A 10113-nucleotide genomic window follows, 5' to 3' on the forward strand; every position below is an offset into this window, starting at 1 on the left:
TCAACGACGTCCCCGCAAATGAATTTTTAAAAAAGCACGAGGACTGGATGACTTCTGTTGGAGACGGAGTTGGGGACGGTCTTGGACAGCGAGAAGAGGCTGAGAGAGAAATTTGAGGACCTGGAGAATCGCCCCAGGAGACAGACAATGAGAATCGTTGGAATGTCTGAGGGCATCGAGGGAGCGGAGGCTGTCAAGTATGTGGCGAGGATGCTGGAGAAGTTGATGGGGAAGGGGACCTTCGACCGGCCCCTCGGGGTGGATTGGGCGCACAGGGCGTGGAGGAGGAGGTCATAGGTGGGTGAGGTGCCGAGGGGGTCGGTGGTGCGGCTCCATCGATTCTTGGACAAAGAGAACAACTTGAAATGGGTGAGGCAGACCAGGAAGTGCACCCAGGAAGGGAGTGAGCTGCGGGTCTACCAGGACCTTGGTGTGGAGTTCATAGGTCATAGATCATAGAATCTACAGTGCAGAAGGAGGCCATTCGGCCCATGGAGTCTGCACAAGCTTTTGGAAAGAGCACCCTACCCAAGGCCCACACTTCCACCCTATCCCCATAACCCAGCAACCCCACCCAACACCAAGGACAATTTTGGACACTAAGGGCAATTTAACATGGCCAATCCACCTAACCTGCACATCTTTGGACTGTGGGAGGAAACCGGAGCACCCGGAGGAAACCCACCCAGACACGGGGAGGATGTGCAGACTCTGCACAGACAGTGATCCAAGCCGGAATCGAACCTGGGACCCTGGAGCTGTGAAGCAATTGTACTATCCACAATGCTACCGTGCTGCCCAGCTGATGAAGAGGAGAGCCGGGTTCAACTGGATAAAGGCGGCCCTCTTCAAGAAGGGGGTGAAGTTTGGGGTTTTGTATCCTGACCGCTTGTGGGTGTCACATCAGAAACAGGAGTTTTATTTTGACTCATCAGAAGAGGCGGTAGACTTTATGAGGGAGGAGTGTGAGGACACGGAACTTTGGAGAGGAGCTTTGTGTTTATGGTAAAGTGAATGGGATGGGTTTTGGGGTTGGTTACAACGCGGGAGCAGTGATGGTGAGTGCGTCTTTTCTTTTGTTTGTTCGGAAGAGAGGGAGTGGAGTGGACTGGAGGGAGAGGAAGTCAGTGACCTTGGGCAGGGGCTACCATGCTAGTTGGGCGGGCTAGTTAATGGAAGAGAAGTCGGGAGGTCATCAGGAGGAAGGCGTGGTGGGGGGTGATGGGGTTGGTTCTTTGTTTGCGGGTGAAAGGGGGTGGGCAGAGGTGCTGACATCGGTGCGGTTGTTGTGACGCAGTTGGTAAGGGAGAGATTGCGGCAGAAATCTGAGGGTGGGCCCGGAGGGGTATGTGACGCGGGCCGGGTGTGGGCACAAGACGGGGTGTGGCTGATCAGCGGGGGAGGGGGGGGGTGGGGGCAGAGAGCTCCCTGACCAGACTGGTTATGTGGAACGTGAGAGGGTTGAATGGGCCGGTTAAACGGTCGTGTGTGTTCACGTATCTGAGGACTCTCAAGGCGGACATGGTATTTCTGGACCTGAGAGCCTGGGGATGGATTTTGCTGGGGTGGCAGTACTCGGAGTCACCGAGAGAGGGGATGTGGGTCAGCGACCTGGAAAAGGTTAATTTCAGACTGCAAGGGTCGGTAGGAGGGTTTGGCCGGAGGTGGAAACCTTGCATCGATTTCTTCAAGGAGAATTGATGGGTCACCGGTTGGGGTGGGGGGGGGGGTGGGGGGCGGGGGGGGGTGGGGGGGGGGGGGGGGGGGGGGGCGGGGGGGTCTTGGGGGAGGTTAAAATGGGGAAGGCTGGACATGGCAGGGGATTTGTGTTGGGGGGGCTTTACAGTTGTGGTTATTTATTGGGTTGATGTGGTGTTCCTCTGATATTCTGTGCATATTTGTGAAATGGCTTGAATAAAAATATTTTAAAAAAAGATCACCTCTGCCAATTCCAATTGGTATGGGCAGAACCTTTCCTAAGACAGTCCCTTCAACACAAGAATCAGCCTAGTGAATCACATCTGAACTCTTTCCAATGCTAGTATATCTCTCCTTAAGGAGACTCAACCTGTGCACAGTACTCCAGGTGCGGTCTCACCAATGCCCTGTACAGCTGAAGCAAGACTTCACTACTTTTATACTCCATCCCTCTGGCAGTAAAGGCCCTCCTAATTATTTGCTGTACTTGTGATCCCTTGGTGATTCATGTACAAGCATAGCCAAATCCCTTTGTACCGCAGAATTCTGCAGTCTCCATTTAATTAATACTCCGCTTTTCTGTTCTACCTGACAATATGGACAATCTCACATTTTCCTACATTATTCTTTTGCCCACTCACTTAACTTATGTTTATTCCTTTGCAGACTCTTTGAAAACCCCTCCCAACTTGCTTTCCTGCCTATATTTGCATCATTAGAACATTTGGCCACAATACCATCTGTCCCATCGTCCATGTCATTAATGCAATAACCTATTACGTGGCACCTGTTGAATGCTTTTTGGAAATCCAAGCACACTCTAATTGTACCCCATGTTCCACCCTGCTTGTTACATCCTCAAAGAACTGAAATAAATTTGTCAAACATGATTTCCCTTTTGCAAAGCAATGTTGACTCTTCCTGATTATATTATTATCTTCTAAATATCCTGCTTCTACCTCCTTAATAATAGATTTGAGAATTTTCCCAATTTAGATGCTAGGCTAACTGACCAATAACTTGCTGCTTTCTGTCTCCATTCCTTTTTTGAATACAGAAGTTAGATTTGCAGTATCACAGTCCGCTGGGATCTTCCCAGAATCTCGGAAATTTTAGAAGATTACAACCAATGCATTCATTATCTCTGTAACCACTTATTTATGACCCTAGGATGCAGTCTGTCAGGTCCAGGAGATTAGTCAGCCATTAATCCAATTAGCCTTCCCAGTACTTTTTCTCTAGTGATTGTTTACATTTCTCATTGCCTTTATCCTCTTGGTTTTGCAAAAAATGTTTGTGTTATGTGTTCATACATAGCAACACATATTAATACAGACAGCATGGTAGCACAAGTGGATAGCAGTGTGGCTTCACAGCTCCAGGGTCCCAGCTTTAATTCCCCGCTGGGTCACTGTCTGTGCGGAGTCTGCACGTTCTCCCCGTGCGTGCGTGGGTTTCCTCTGGGTGCTCAGATTTCCTCCCACAGTCCAAAAACGTGCAGGTTAGGTGGATTGGCATGTTAAATTCTCCTTAGTGTCCTAAAAGGTTAGGAGGGGTTATTGGGTTACGGGGATAGGGGGGAAGTGAGGGCTTAAGTGGGTCGGTGCAGACTCGATGGGCCAAATGGCCTCTTTCTGTACTGTATGGTCTATGTTCTAACACAAATTGAACACGCATTAAGAATGATTAAAAATTGATTTTTATTTGCAACATTTTTAAAGTGCAAGAAAATATGCTCAATGACAACCTATGCATATCTACACATTTCGCACTTTTACAGACTTAGATAGCAGTCCTAAGTTTGCAGTTATTAATGTCATGGAAGTCACCGAACCTGAATTCTGTTTTCTTCTGTATCTCTTAAACACTTCTTTTAATTGTAGATTAATCACTTGGCTTTTAGAATGTTTGCCAAACGTTTGCTCTGAGAAATTGTAAGAAATGGAAGATTTGCATAATTGTATGTTTTTTTTAAAACATGTGCCTATGTTCCACTTCAGTGGACTGTATTTTAGTCAGCTGGTTGTACAAATATTAGATTCAGCAGCTTTCAGATCAGTTAAAACACATCTTTAAACTGTAACACTTTGTTGTGGAAAAGAAGCTGAATATATATTTTAAAAATTAAGCACAATATTCTAAACTACTCCAGTTGATTTTCGTCATGTTAATAATTTCACCCACTTACTGTTGACTGGCAAAGGAACAGTTGTCACTTTACCTCTTTGTTCTAGCGATTGCCTCAAGTTACTGCTTAAACTTATCGGCTGGATGTTCTGATGGGGTTTGTAAGAAATTTGCTCGAAATTTATAAACCATGAATATTGTGGACAATTCTGGCCACTACATTTCAGGAAAGACAAAAAGGTCTTGAAATCGGGCACAGGGGAGGTTTGTCAGAATGTTACCAGGGACGTGGGACTTCCTCTTGTGAGGAGAGGGTAGGACTGCTCTTCTTGGAACAGTTAAGGTTAAGAGTTGATCGAGGGGATTTTCAGGATGATAGGTTTTGATAGGAGTAGATGGAGGGGACAATTATTCCCCTTGATGAGTGGGTCAATAACAAAAGGTTTAAAATCATTGGAAAAACATCCAAATGGGGAGATGAGACATTACTATCTGGAGCACTGTCTGAAAAGGTGGTGGAAGCAGGTTCCATTCATAATTTAAAAAGGGAGCTGAATAGGCACTTGAGGATGAGGCATTGATAATGTTAAGGACAAAAACAGGATATGATGTCTAACTGATCTATCAAAGTGTCTGTACAAGCACCATGGGCCTTTTATACTGTAAGTTTCTATAATTCAATAATTCTGTATCCAGTAGTGTGATGGATGTCCTGTCGAGAAAATACCCCTAACCTGGGTTTATTTCTGGTCCTGCGGGTCACTTGAATGTGGGAGACCAGTTCCTTATTCTCCGCTGGACAGTTACAGCTGCGAATGGGGCAGAGTGGGGTGGCGATGGTGAGGGAAGATGATACTACAGCAGGTCTCAAGGTGTTCCTAGGATGGGAGGAAAGGACAACTGACAAGCTGCTTGCAATTATTTAAAGACTCCTTCCTGATGATATGATGATATGCTCCGTGCACATGCCGCCTCGTCATTTAAATTGAATTCTCCAGACCCTGTCCACCAATCTAACAATTCCGAACACTGGGCCCTGGTGTTCAGTGAGGGGAAATCATGAGAACTCTACTTCTCTAATCTAAATTGGATTTGGATGCAGCACAAATAAATGAGTGTCATTTAGGGGGATTGTGGTGAGGGGAGGTTGAGACATGGTGGAGCATATGAAATTCTGCCTGCCTCAGATTTATTGGAGAATCTAGGCTATTTTTTGAATATCCAGACCACAAATCACCTCAAGACATTTATTTTCACTTTTCAGGGTAGAAATCAGTTTCCCAGACAGTGTGCAGATCTTGGAACCCAATTTTCAGCCCGAGGAACAAAGTGGTGGGAGAAATTTATTGCATAATACCACTTCAATGCATATCAATGAAAAGTACTGTCTGGAGTTTGTGCAAGTAGTAGTCCCCAGGATATGTCTGGGTAGTGCTGCTATGAATACATTTCTTTCCCTGAGAGTTACAGGGAGCATTGGGGTTTTTCCCTAAAATTCGGAGAAACTTGTTTCGTTTTACTGATTCACCAACCTGAAAAAGATTTATGTGGGGAATAGATTTTAAAAATGACTTTAATGATCCTTATTTAAGTTTTGCCCCAGTAAAAGCATTTTGTATAAACAATGGGGTTGAGATTCTCCTTCCTTCAGCTGCCAATGTTATGCAATCTGAATTAGCTGAACAAAGCAAATTCAGGAAATTTTAAATGTAATAGTTTGGTGAAAGGGAAACCATTTCTGATGAATTTGTTAAAGTTCTTGAAATGAAATGAAATGAAAATCGCTATTGTCACGAGTAGGCTTCAAATGAAGTTACTGTGAAAAGCCCCTAGTCGCCACATTCCGGCGCCTGTTCGGGGAGGCTGGTATGGGAATTGAACCGTGCTGCTGGCCTGCCTTGGTCTGCTTTCAAAGCCCTGTGCTAAACAGCCCCTTGAGGTTGTAACAAGCAGGGTGGATAACGGAGAATCATTACACATAGGTCTGTCTTTATGCTGGGTGTGTTTTTGGCAACGGGGTTGAGGGGCACTTAAAATACATTGAGTGGCTAGCCGACCACCACCTGCCCACCCCAACCCAGTTCCCATAACATGAGGTAAGGCGCCCATCAATTATTGTCCACTTAAGGCCTTCAATTTGCCTCTGCTGCCAGAAACATAACATGCTGCCCGATGCAAGATGGACTTGATTGGGAAAACTGTTTTTGACCAGCTTTAGTGAAAGTGCAGGAGGCACTTACCCCTCTGTGTACCTTCCTGCCTGGACTTCAAAACACAAGCCCACACAACTTGCATTTCAGTGGAATTGCCTGGCCTTCCTTAAACACTCAATAATGGCCTGTGGTTAATCACAATAGGGAAATGATGTCTGTATACATATTGATGGAACATTTCTCACCGCGAACGCAACCGCCATACCCTCCTTTTCAATCTGAACGCAATTGCGGCCAGTGTCCTGGATGCAAATGCGATGGGCCGCTCTCCACCATCGTACATGCAGTGTGACAACACGGCACCAATGCCGGATGGCGAGGTATTGCACGTGACCAACAACAGTTTAGCGGGTTTGTGATGCGCCAACAGGCCGGACAGAATCAACTGTCTTTCCAGCCGGGCAAAGACTTCCTCATGAGGTGCTCTCCATTCCCACTCCTGGTTCTTTTTCAGAAAAGCATATAGTGGGGTTAATATGACCGCCAGGCCAGGAGTGAATTTCCCGTAGTAATTTACAAATCCTAAAAAGGAGCGCAGTTTAGTTGCATATTCTGGAGTGGGAGCTCGTGCAATAGCTCTCCCCTTCTCCTCTACCAGGTGCAGTCCATCCTGGTCCATGCAGTATTCCAAGTAGACAACCTCTTTGGTTGTGAAAGGGAAACCATCTCCGATGAATTTGTTAAAGTTCTTTGAGGTTGTAACAAGCAGGGTGGATAACGGAGAATCAGTAGACATCGGTCTGTCTTTATGCTGGGCGTGTTTGACCCAAGTGGAAAGCATACTTCTCCCTCTTGAGGTGGACGCTGGTTTCAGAGAATTGGTGGAGGACCGCGTCGAGGCTGCTCAAATGCTCCATCTCCGTGGCTCCAGTGATCAAAACGTCATCCAAATAAACCACCACATGCAGCAGCCCTTACAGGATGTTTTCCATGACATGTTTAAAAATTGTACAAGCGGACAACACTCCAAATGGCAGCCTTGTATACTCAGAAAGTTCCTTGTGTTATTAATAATCACACAATGCCTGGACTCTGGATCCAGCTCCAGCTGGAGAGAAACGTGGCTCATGTCGAGTTTGGTGATCGAATGACCTCCCAGCAAATTCCACGTACAAATCTTCAATTCGTGGCATCGGGTACCAGTCTGAATGGGAGGCCTTATTCATGGCTAACTTATAATCGCCGTACAGTTGAACTGTTTTGTTTGGCTTACATATGGGGACTGCCCAATCGGCGATCTGCACCAGCCGGTTGATGCCAAGGTTGTCTAGTCGGTGAAGTTCCCTCTCGACATTCGCCAGCAGTGTGCAGGGGACCAAGAGGGCCCGGACGTATTTAGATTGTTCTTCAGGGTCCACTTGTATTTTGGCCATGGCTCTCTTGATATTACCCAAGCTTGCTTGAAAAACCTCCGGGCATTTTCCTAACACCTTGTCTAGACCTCCGGTGCTCATTCGAAAGATCTGTTGCAAGTCCAGGCACAGGCACTGCAGCCAAACGTGGCCCAGTATGCTTGGTTCGGGGCCCTTCTCTATATTCATGGCAGCCGAATGGATTGCTGCCCATAGGTCACTGGGGTCATTGTTGTCCTTGCTATGGCAGGGGTTCCCCTGTAGAAGTCGGAAATTTTGCTTCTGTGTCTTGCAGACTCAACTGTTGCACCCCGGTTCTAATTTTCTCCAACGCTTGTCTCCTGACGAAACTGCAACTCCCATGTCCAACTTCATCTTCAGGTTGATCCATGTGGAAAGTCCAAGCTCTGGGCTGGCATCTGCCTCAGGTAGGGCACTGTGTTGGTTGCCGCAGGGATTTCTTTACCCTGCGGCTGCTCCAGCCACAAGTCGCACCGTCTGGGGTCAGTGTCTACTGATTCGGGGGAGGAACTCTGCTGGTTTTCACGACCCTGGACCCATGGACCTGGCCTCGGCGGTGCTCTTGCCAAGGTGGAGTCCTGAGGTGTGCCAAATGGCGGGATGGTGTATGTCCCACGCTGTTTACCTCCATCCTCGATATTCCATAGAGTTCCTGGACTCCTTTCTCCGCACTTTCCCGTGAAAGGAAGATCTCCACGGCTTTTTAAAGGTCCAATAATGGCAAGAACAGAAACCTCGGTTGGGTCGCCTTGTTTGTTCACTCCATACACCAGTCGATCCCGCAGCATCTCAGGAAGGGACCGGCCATAGTCGCAAAATTCAGCTAATCTTTGTAAGCTTGTCAAGAACTCAGTAATAGACTACCCTGGGGTCCTCTCAACCATATTGAAATGGTACCGCTGTACAATGACAGATGGCTTAGGGTGGTAGTGGTTTGCCACAATGTCACCAGCTCTTTGAATGTCTTGGAGTCCGGGGCTGCGGGGTACATCAGGCTTATTATAATACCAAAACTGCAGGCTCCACAGGTAGTCAGAAGGATCACTATCTGTTGCTCATCGTAGCCTTAAAGAAATAGCGCATACGCTCTGGGTATTGTGTCCTGTTCTCCACGCTCACATTGAACACATCGAGTCTTCCACAGAGCAGCATTTTTGAAATGGTGCAAACCTTATTCTGGTACAAAGAGGGGAGGTGGCCATGCTTCAAATGGTTAACATCGCCGACTGTAGCACCACTTTACCCTCATCGCCAATTTAGTGGTCACCAAAGAGTCAGGTACAAGAGTTTAACAAAAATTATTTATTATTAAAACAAACTATTTACTGGTCACAATCTAAGCCCCAGCCAGGACTTCTCTGCCAAGGCTCCTATCTGGGCCAGCTTTTATGGCCGTAATCAATTATCTGACTGATGGGCCTCCCATCCATTATCGGGCAGCTCCTATTCCACAATGCTTACGGGAAGGCTAATAGGTCCTTCCCCGGTCTCGTGAGGGTTATAACATGGTCAAAGGTATTTGAGTCGGGAGCCTCCAGGGATGTGAAGTTCCCAATCAAATTATACGTTTGAGGCCCGCAAAATGTCAGAAGTATCACCTTCTGCTTTGTCCTCACCCGTGGTCTCATTCACAGTAAAATAAAACTGAACAGTTTGAACCTCTTGGTCCCTTGGTCAAATGGGTCTAGTCTCCCAATGATAGGCATTTCCACTCATAGTTTAAATGATTCTAATTCTTCCTGTAGCTTCCCTACTTTTTCAACTGCTCCTTCCTTTCCCCCAATGACTGTCGGCTGCGATCGAAAACCTTTACCTCGTCGCCAATGTGGTGGCTCAATTTATATACAGTGGAGCGTCCACTAGGTAATGAAGGGGTTCATTGATTAAAAGCAAAGGCAATTAAGTAACTGGCACAGAACACTATACAACAGGCCTCAACACTTAGGCTCCCTGGTCCATGCTGCCCGGGGTCCTGCTCCCAGGGCCCTTTGCAAACTCCCTATTTGCTGGAGTTTGGGGTTCGTGTGCTCCAGTGTGATTGGCCTTGAACTGGTCACATGGTCCGTGGAGCCCGCCCCCTTAAATGGGCCGCGCTACCACAGAACCTAATTGGTGCACACCAATAAAATGTATTAAGTTGTTCAGTATAGCCATTTGAAATCATTTACAGTGATTTTAAATCAGGTTCCATATAGGGCAAATTTGAAGTTTAGAAAAATGAGTGATGGGGCAGGATTCTCTGGCCTCTCAGCCAAGTATTTCTCAGCAGCGGGAGGTGGCCTGCTGTTCGCTGGCGGGAGGATTCATTGCTCCCGTCGCTGTCAATGGGAATTCACATTGAAACCACCCCAAGCCACCGGGAAACCCGAGTGCGGGGGTGCACTGCTGGCAGGACCAGAGAATCCCGCTGCCAGTGAACAGCTGGAGAATTCCGGCCAGGATCTCATTTAAAATTCTGAGGAAGCTCAACATAGTTGATGTGGGGGAATCTAGAACTCGGGGGCACAGTTTAAAAGTAAGCTATCTCTCATGCAAGATTGACATGCCGAGGAATTTGTTTCTCTCAGAGGGTGCTTAGGTTTGGAATTCTTTTCCCAGGGAGCAGTGAGGTTGGTCATTGAATATATTCAGGCATACATCAATGGATAGATTTTTGATTGGCAAGGGAATCAAGGTTCAAAGGACAGGCAGAAGTGTGGAGT

The sequence above is a fragment of the Scyliorhinus canicula genome, chromosome 13 (genome assembly GCF_902713615.1).
Source record: "Scyliorhinus canicula chromosome 13, sScyCan1.1, whole genome shotgun sequence".
NCBI classification, from domain to species: Eukaryota; Metazoa; Chordata; class Chondrichthyes; order Carcharhiniformes; family Scyliorhinidae; genus Scyliorhinus; species Scyliorhinus canicula.